At 48.0% G+C, this 9,167-nt stretch overlaps 1 pseudogene; it reads right to left on the minus strand.

The window, feature by feature from the left end:
• Positions 1-200: 200 nt before the first annotated feature.
• LOC138086234 (transmembrane emp24 domain-containing protein 9-like) lies at positions 201-7,565 on the minus strand (annotated as a pseudogene).
• Between the last annotated feature and the right edge of the window lie 1,602 nt (positions 7,566-9,167).

Here is a 9,167-nt window from a genome sequence, read left to right on the forward strand (position 1 = left end):
GCTGGAAACTCATTCCCTCCCAAATCCCAACTGAGAAAACCAGCTAAAAGAGATCCTCTCTCCCCCTGCCAGTTAACAAGGAAATCCCTCAGGCTTGGGAAGGATGGGAGAAGTCAGGAGACAGACCAGGCCAGACCACCTCCCATCGTTCAGCAGCAGGGGATTGACTGGAGGCCAGGCCTCTGGTCTCTGAGGCTGATTTACACCAACTTCTTGGCTTTAAAGAAGCTCTTGAGGCGCTGCATCTGCCAGGTGCCGGTGGCCACAAGGATGAGGGTCTGCAGGATGGACCGCCACAGCATCCTCTGATTGGCGCTCTCGCTGGTCTGCCGGAAGTGCTCCTCTCGCCGCTGTGAGAAGGGGAGAAGGAGGAAGGCATGTTGGTAGAACAGAACTGACCTCCAGGGGAAAAGCTGAAAGAGCCACTCCCTGGGAGGTTACACATCTGCTGTCCCAACTGGGCCCAGCCTCGCCCTCTGGTATTCCTGCTCCTTCTGGACCTTCTCCACCTGCTCTACCAGGGGCTGTATGCGCAGATGCAGCAGGGTCAGCTTGTCATTGGCCGCAAGTTCCATATAATCATTGGTGTGTTCACCCAACTGCATGTCCAAGTGAATGGCCTGAGGAGCAGAGGAGCCAAGGGTTGGAGGTCTGGGAACACCTGCAGGAAACCCAGCTTCCACACGCTAGGCTGGGCCTGACTGAACTGAGCAGTTCATTTCCTCACAGTGATGTGGGAACAGCCCTGCTCCAGGTGCCAAAATCCCAGATCAAGGCCCTGCTTGCATGGAGTTCCAAGGCCAAAAGACAGAAGGGACTGAAAAAATGTGCAGAGAAACCAAGGTGTGACTCAGTGTTTGAGACAGCAAGCTTCTGGGAGATCTGTGTCAGTGGGAGGTGGTAACGAAGAGCCTGGGAGCATTCAGCTGCCGGACAGCTCTGAATCTCACATTAGAAGCTTGGGCTTCATTCTAGAGATGGCAGGGGGCCTAGGGATGATTTTAAGTCCAAGTGGCTCCCTCCTGGGTCCCCTCTCATTCTTCAGGAACTGTTCTCTGTAGGCTTACTTCATGGAAAGCCCAGCCCTCATCAAGAGGCACCACCTACAGACCCCTTCTCACCCCAGGGACTGAGACACTGAGGACTGGTGATGTTCCCCTCCATACTCACCAGTTTGCCATCATAGAAGAGGGCGAACCGGGTGGACTTGAGGTGAAGGCAGACCTCGTGCTCTCCTGGCGACTGGGAGGTGAAGGTGAAGCTGCCCCGAGGGCCTGGGGTATCCCAGGTTCTGACCCTCACTGGCCAGACCAGGAAGAAGGATGTGAGAGAAAAGGCATCGGTCTGGGTTCGAAAATCTCAGATCCCAGCACTGCCAATACAGTACAGTACTCTACAGTTTGCAAAGAGCGTGGCCTTCTTTGAGCCCTCCTGCCTGTGAGGAGATGGTCCCTCGTCTAAGAAACGGAGGGCTAGGGAGGACTAGGCATTGATACTGGAGACCGCGGAGGGCAGGGGTCGAGGGTAGGGGTCGGGTGAAGGGGGCGGGCCTGCATGGAGTCAAGGCCTGCCTCACTTTGTTCTCAGGGTCCTTCACAAACACGAACAAATTGATCCACTGTGGGGAGGGCTGGTACTTTTCCATAGCAGGGCATATAGCTCGGTCTTGTAGTTACCTAATGGAGAGGCAGCCTGGATGCATCTCCCATCCACAGGCAGATGCATCTTCATCCACAGAGCCCACCAGGGACTTTTGGTCACGGGGTGGTGGTGGGCGGAGGAACAGGAAGATCTGGTCTGATTGTGGGGCCTGACCACAGCCCTCTGCCTCTCTCTTCCCCTCTCCAACCCTGCTTTTCTGCTGTTACCCGGATCTGGATCAGTCTTGCCTCCTCCGTGTCCCCAACTCCTGCACAGGCAATGGAGAGGGTGCTTTGACCACACAGCTGTCCGCCTGTTTCCCATCCCTGCCCTCCCCGGGGCCTGAGCTGATCCCGCGGGCCCCATCTCCCATCCCCTCTCAGGGCTCTGGGTTGTGGGTAGGGCAAAGCCGGGACTGGCGCGCGCACCTATGACCTATGACCACGGTGACATCGAGGATCTCCTGAATGAAGCACTTCTCCAGCTCACGGACCTCGAGGTAGAACGCACCCCCGGCCGCCCGCCAGCGCCAGCAGCTGCCACAGCAGCAGCGGCAGGGCCAATCCGGCTGCCCTCGCTCGGCCCCATCCCAGCCCGGGACCGGCGCGGGGCCCAGGGCCTCGTGTCCCGCAGCCCCCGCCACTTTCCCAGGCGAGTCCGAGGCTCTCCGCGTCCCGCCTGCGGAGACTGCGAACTAGCTAGCGCAGACTGCGAATCCCGGGAGCGCCAGCGCGGCCCCGCCCCAGGCGCGTTCCCGCGAACCCGCGTTGCAAATGGGCCACGCGAGCTCCCAGCCTGCCAGTAAGGCGCTCTAGAACGCTTTCCTTGCCTTACCTCGCTTAATGCTCGCAGAAACCCAAGGAAGCAGGGGCTCTTAGCGCCATCTTGTTGATGTGGTAACAGCCGCAGAGAGAGGAAGGAAGGAGACTGCCCTCTGAAACGTGCAGAGCAGTTGCCAGAGATGGGTGACTGCACCTAAACCTCAAGGAGGTTAGAAGTGATGGTAGACGGAATGGTGAGACAGAATGAGAACTGCATACAAGCCCTGCGGAATTCAGAGGCTGAGGCAGTAGTTCAGGAAAGGGAGGGAGAAATGTCGCTTTTATGGAAGGGTACGTTTGACTCAGGGCTTCGCAGGTGGAGCAGTGGTAAAGAATCTGCCTGCCAGTGCAGAAGAGGAAGGAGACACAGATTCCGTCTCTGGGTTGGGAAGATCCCCTGGAGGAGGGCGTGGCAACCCATTCCAGTATTCTAGCCTGGAGAATCCCACGGAGAGGAGCCTGGTGGGCTACAGTCCATAGGATCGCAAAGAATCGGACACGACTGAAGCTACTTAGCAAACACGGAAGTTTAACTCGAGCTCTGAAAAATGGTTAAATCTCCCTGAGCAGCGAGGGAGCAAGAACCACTTAGGTGGAAAGACCTAGAATTACCTAGCAGCAGTAGACAGGTAAGGTACTAGAAAGTTTATGGGAGGGAGGAGGTAAATTGGGCCAAATCACTGAGGGGTCAGGAGCTGCCAGGCCCACTTGCACAGGTGGGACCCTTTATCCAGTGGGACCAAAAGAAGAGACTGTGGGTGAGCCTGCAGAGTGAAAGAAGGCATCAGGAATGCAACTGGAAAAGGAAAGGGAATATACAACTGAAAGGTGTGGGAGAATGGGGCCAACATGACAGGATAGGGATCCAGGAATAGCAAATCTCAAGAATTCCAAAGCTCACAGTGCCCTGAGTAGGCAGTATAGACCCAAGCGTCAATATAAAGCAGTAATCTATCCAGGTGATGGGATGAAGTCCTCCACTATCTCGTACTTGGTAATAATACATAGTCATTGGTTTATTCAGCAGTATAAAATAATGATGAAAATAATAATATTCTTTTATTCTTCTGTGCCAGCCACTGTTTTAAGCACTTTTAAGTGTATTAACTAAATTAATATTTTTAAAACTTTATAAGGTAGACTCTAATGGGATTCCAATTTAACAGATGGAGAAGCAGTGGCAAAGAAAAGTTGAGTAATACTTGCCCAAGGTCATCCAGCTGATAAGCAGCAGACATTTGCTCACACAAGCTCTGGGCAAGACCTTACGATGCATACTGGACAAAAATATGAATAAAACCTGTCCCCTTCCCTCTAATAGCCCACTGAAAAGCAAAGGATCAATGTCAATACAGTATTTTAAGATTAATGATATGTTTAAGTTACCAGAAATTGTCCCCTCACTTCAGCAGTGTGGCCCGTTGATAATTCTAGGGGAAAGTTTTTGTTCCTTCATTGGGAATGGTCTTTAACAAAAATGGCAGATGCAAGTGTTAACAAAGGCAAACACTTTAGAAAGGTCAATTAAGACAACAACTGCAAAGCATCAGTTGGATTTAGAAACTAGTTGTTCACAAAGGGCATTCACCAGGAGCTGGGAGCAGGGATGATGATGACTCAGGGTTTGGGAGACTGAGTGAGGTGCTGTCCACGGTCCTGAATCGTGATTGCTGGTACCATCGTCTGCCTTTAAGGACTGGTTGGTTTTGGTTTTTGTTGTTGTTTTTATATAAAATTTCCAATCCCTCATGAACCAATGGTTTTGTAAAACAAAATTTAAAACAATAAAACATTATGTGCTTGGATGTCACATCAATGTTACATTTTCACCAAAGTTTCTAAACACTCAATTTCTGTATTTTACCTCTGTGAAGATCTTTAACAAATGCTAATGGACCAACACTGGCCCACAGTGAGTAGTACTGTTTCATAGCCAGTGGTCAGACTGCCCACAGAAATCTTCTAAAGGGACAAAAGTGTAAACTTATTGGGGCTGCAGAGACATGCATGTAAGAAGACAGCACACCAGCAAGATTTCAAAGTCAAGAATTCTGATGTTGGAAATGGTGACGTGATTTCTAAGTGGCAAAAGTATTGTTTTGATGATAAAACCTGTTTTTAAGTGGTGACAGAATTGAGAATATAAGAGCAGTGAGGGATTCTCCCCCTTGACAGTGATCTCATTCCACGCTGCCAAGACCACTGAACCTGGGTGTCATTTGTGAGATTAAAGGAGATATTGGGGGAACTACATCTACTTGCCCTATCTGGGGTTCCCCCAAGATCTAATCTCTGCAGGCCCCTACTACACGCTGTGCCCTTTTTAAGGGATGTCCAAAACCCCCATTGCTGCCCTCTTTTCCACTTGTCTAATTCCTATTCACCCTTTCAAGTCTCAAGTGCAGCGACACTTTCTTAGGTGTTTCTAATCCTGGGTTCCTTGGGGCCTTGTATTAACCATGTTGAATTACAGTTGTTCATTCACACTAAAGTCCCTTGGGACTGATGGCTAGAAGGGATAGAGACAGGTTTCGGCCACAAATTTATCTCTGTGCTTGCCAAAGCCTAGCAAAAATCCAGGAACAGCATGATTGTGTGATGGATGTTTGGTTAGAGAAAGGGAAGAGAGATGAAGGAAAGAAAAAAGAAAAGTATGGAGAGAAAGGAAGGGGAATAGAAAGAGGAAAAAGAAAGAGAAATTGGAGAGATAAAGAGAGAAGAGGGAAAGGATGAAGGGGGAAAGAAGAAAGAAAGGATGAAGGAGGTGGGAGAGAAAGAAGGAAGAAGAGCCATAAGAATCATAAACACTGGAAAAGCCAAAATCCCCATATCTGATGCCTGGCCTTTCTTGTGATGTCCCCTCCTCATTGTTCCCATTAAGCATCTCAAGCTGAGGATGATGAGGGTGAGGCTTACCAGGGTCACAATGTCCTGCAGCTAAAATTGGAGCTTCCATCAGCAATTCTGCTCTGGTGTTGGGTGGATTCTGTTGGTTTGCTGGTGACCTCTACTTCATCCCCAGGATACCACAGTGCCACTGTCCCTTCTTATGGTCCATTGGCCTCTACATTCTTCTTCCTCCCTGGCCTGTGAGAAAATAGCCTTTGTTTCCATCTCCACAAAGGAATTTCCTATGTGTTTTCTTTCCCTGTGCTTTCTGTCCCAGAACACCTAGGCACTGAAGGGTGGGTATGTGCTGAATCCAGGGACATCAAGAACAGTATCACTCTGGATCTGGAATCAACTACGCTTTTTGATTCAGATACCCCCTGCTCCCAGGCTGATACTGATCCCGGTGACAGAATTCTTCTACTCCTGGTGAGTTTTCTCACTGTCTTCCTTTCTAGTCCATCTTTCCTCAGGGATTCGGGCAATCCATCTCACAGGTATGTGTCTGGCTTGGTCCTACCTCCTTCCTGCACTGCAGGCGTTCCTACAATGAGGGCAAATCAAAGGGAGTGGCTGGGCTGTGTCTTAGTCCCTGAGAATCGGGAAGCCATTGATTCCAGGACTCAGAGGACAACTAGAGGTAGTGTGGCCAAAAACAATATACTTAAGTAACACACTTAAGTCCCAGCTCTACTCCAACCAAAATGTCATTATACTTTCTTTCTCAAAGTAAAATGTTTGCAGCATCCTCAAAGTTCTCCACCACCTTCCAAACATCTTTTCTGGATGATTAAAGAAATGCACAGACTTGGCTGAGGTGCCAGGACTTCTCTCTGGGCTCTGTTTTAACCAAGGGCAAACCCTCTCCCCTCATGCCTGCGGCTGTATAAATGAACCTGGACATGGGATGCAGCTTTCTCAGACATCGTCTACTGCTCATAACCCTTTCTGTCAAGTTCCCTAACTGGTAACCACTCCTGCCCTTAACTGAAGACTTCCTCTTCAGTCTTTCATACAAATGGGAAACCCCATTCTTTAGGTTCAAAGATCATTCATTGTCTATAATGAGATAGAGCCCAGGGGAAAGGTGGAGGGAGGAGAGAGGAGGAAGATGGCAAATGCAGACAGTGATACTTCCTTACTTCCAATTTCTCCCTCTTTCCTCTCCTCTATTTTCTCCTCTCTCTCCCATAGCACTTCCCACCTCTCTCTTCTGTTTTTAAAATGTAGGTTTTACTATTCTTTAGGCATGGTGAGGCCTAAAGAGAGGAGAAGATTGCTATTGAAAAAATAGTTTGGGGACTTCCCTGGCAGTCCAGTGGTTAAGACTCCGTGCTTCCTCTGTAGGGGATGCGGGTTCAATTCCTGATTGGGGAACTAAGATCCCTCATGGACCTTGGTGTGGCAAAAAAAAAAAAAAAAAAAAAGGAAAAGAAAAAGAAGGATGAAAGAAAGAAAAGATAGTTTATTACTCACAGTTCTCGAGAGGACTGGTTATACCACATCATGCGGGGCCACATGGGGAAACACCAGGGTTGGCCAGGAGGCAGGAGTGAGGGGAAATCATGGGGAAAAGCTTCTATTGTGGTTTCCATGGGAAGGAGTGGGTGACTGGTTAGTTTGAATAATTTCAGCAGTCTCTGCGGTGTTTTGGCTTTCACTGGTTGTTTGGTATCTGACCATGGGATGATTAGGGCAGTAGAAAGACTAGTTTGGCACATGAGAGTTCAATAAAGATGGTGGTTGAGGGCGGGTGGTGGTGGTGGTGCTCATACGGGCTTTGGATTAGTTCTTTTGCATCTGAAAGATGCCCTCTGAATGGAATTCTTTGCTATTTCTAAGAACTGGCTCACCCTGGGAGGGGCAATGAGGGGTCAGATGCCAGAGCACCTAGGACCACAGAAAATAAGAAAATATGGTTAATACATTCCCAACCAGAGTCTGCACCACTGAGTCTCCAAAAGGTCATGGCAAGCATTCTCATCCCAGCTACACTGAAGGCTTTACAAACCAGGAGATGGAGGACAGAGTGAAAAGGCAAGAGTAGAAAGGTGGGTCACAGTCCCGTCTTCTCTGGGACTCGAGTGGAGCAGATTGGGGCTGAGGTTAAGAGGAAAGTAAGACAATTGGGTTTCTGCTGCTGCCACTGCCAGAATACTGCTGTACCAAACCTGGTAAGTCCCAGTTATACCCAATCTGGTAAGCCCCAGTCATGTTTCTAGTTTTGAATAACAATTTCAAATGACCTAAGGTGGGTTCTGGTCTCCATCCTTCTCCGTCCCCATCCTTAAAACTAGGATTCAACATTCTGGACTAGCTCTCATTGGTTGATTATATGAGCTTGTACCTTGCTTCCTTTCTCTGGTGCTCAGATTTTCCTACCCCTAGGGCTGATCCAGATGAGGGCTCAGCCACTGTGCTGCTTGCTGGTCCATGTTGCAGAACTCTCTGCCTCTCAGGGCTTATGTCAATCACCCCATCCTGGAGTCCGAAGTTTGTAGATACTTGTTGGTTGAATAGGCACTGCCGCCACTGGAGAGGAGAAAGGGAACCCCAGGACTGCTCCCTGAGTGTGGGAGAGGTGGCACCTCCTCCTCGGGGAGTTTCTGTAAGTGGCTTATCGTGCATGCATGCATGGGAGCATGGAGTCTTAACCACTGGACTAGCAGGCAAGTCCTTGGATATACATAGTTGAACATTCATATTCTCCTACTGCTGCCTTCTTTACTTTTCCTGTATTATTTAATCCCTTATGAACTTTTTCCTTGTTACTGTTCAGATTCCCACCTCTGAGTGTTCTCCAAGCTGTAGCCCTGGATTTAGGAAGCCTGTTTGGGACATGAAGCCTATGTCCTGCTTTGACTATGTCAGTGCTCAGTGGGGAGGATTTCCAGCACGACTGATAAAGGTCTGGATAGAAACTGTTTACTTTTTCTACACTGCTACAGAAACTGAAATGTGCCAAGAGTTGTCTACTTCTTGATAGTCCAATTCTTAATGTGAAGACTCTGACTTAAAGAACTCAGAGGAAACCAGTGGAACATACCAGAGAGTGTGTCAGACTGAAAGCACAGAGCCGGGTGACAGCATAGCTTGGGAAGTATGACATGTGTGTGAGATGTAGAGATATTCCTTTCCTCATCTCTCAAGAAACTTCCTGTGACAGCGCTTTAGCAAAACTGAAATTTTAAATTTAACCATGGTAAAAGATTGAAAGATTTCCTTCTAGAATCAGAAACAAGGCAAAATGTCTATTCTCACCACCTTATTCAGCAGCACCTCAGAAGCTGTAACAGCTGCAATAAGGCTGAAAGAAGAAATGAAAAGCATGCAGATTGGAAAGGAAGAAATAAAACTATCCTTATTTGTAGATGACTTGATTGTACAGATGGTAAATCTCAAGGAATCTACAAAAAACTCCTAGAACTAACAAATGAGTTTATCAATTTGCAAAATATAAGAGCAACACAAAGAAACCAAGCACATTGCTATGTATTAATAATAAACATAAACCAAAATTTAAAATGTAATACCATTTACAATTATGCCAAAGGAAATTACTCAGGTAAGATCTAAACAAACCATGTACAGGATCTGTGTACCAAAAGTTACAAAATCCTGATGATAGAAATCAAAGAAGACCCAAATAAATGTAGAGACATACTGTATTTGTGTACCAGAACACTTAGCATAGTAAAGATGGCAATTCTTTCCAAATTAATATTCAGGTTTAACACAATTCCTATTAATATCTCCTGAAGAAGGAAATGGCAGCCCACTCCAGTATTCTTGCCTGGGAAATACCATGGACAGAGG

Source organism: Capricornis sumatraensis, chromosome 9 (genome assembly GCF_032405125.1).
Source record: "Capricornis sumatraensis isolate serow.1 chromosome 9, serow.2, whole genome shotgun sequence".
Classification (NCBI taxonomy): Eukaryota; Metazoa; Chordata; class Mammalia; order Artiodactyla; family Bovidae; genus Capricornis; species Capricornis sumatraensis.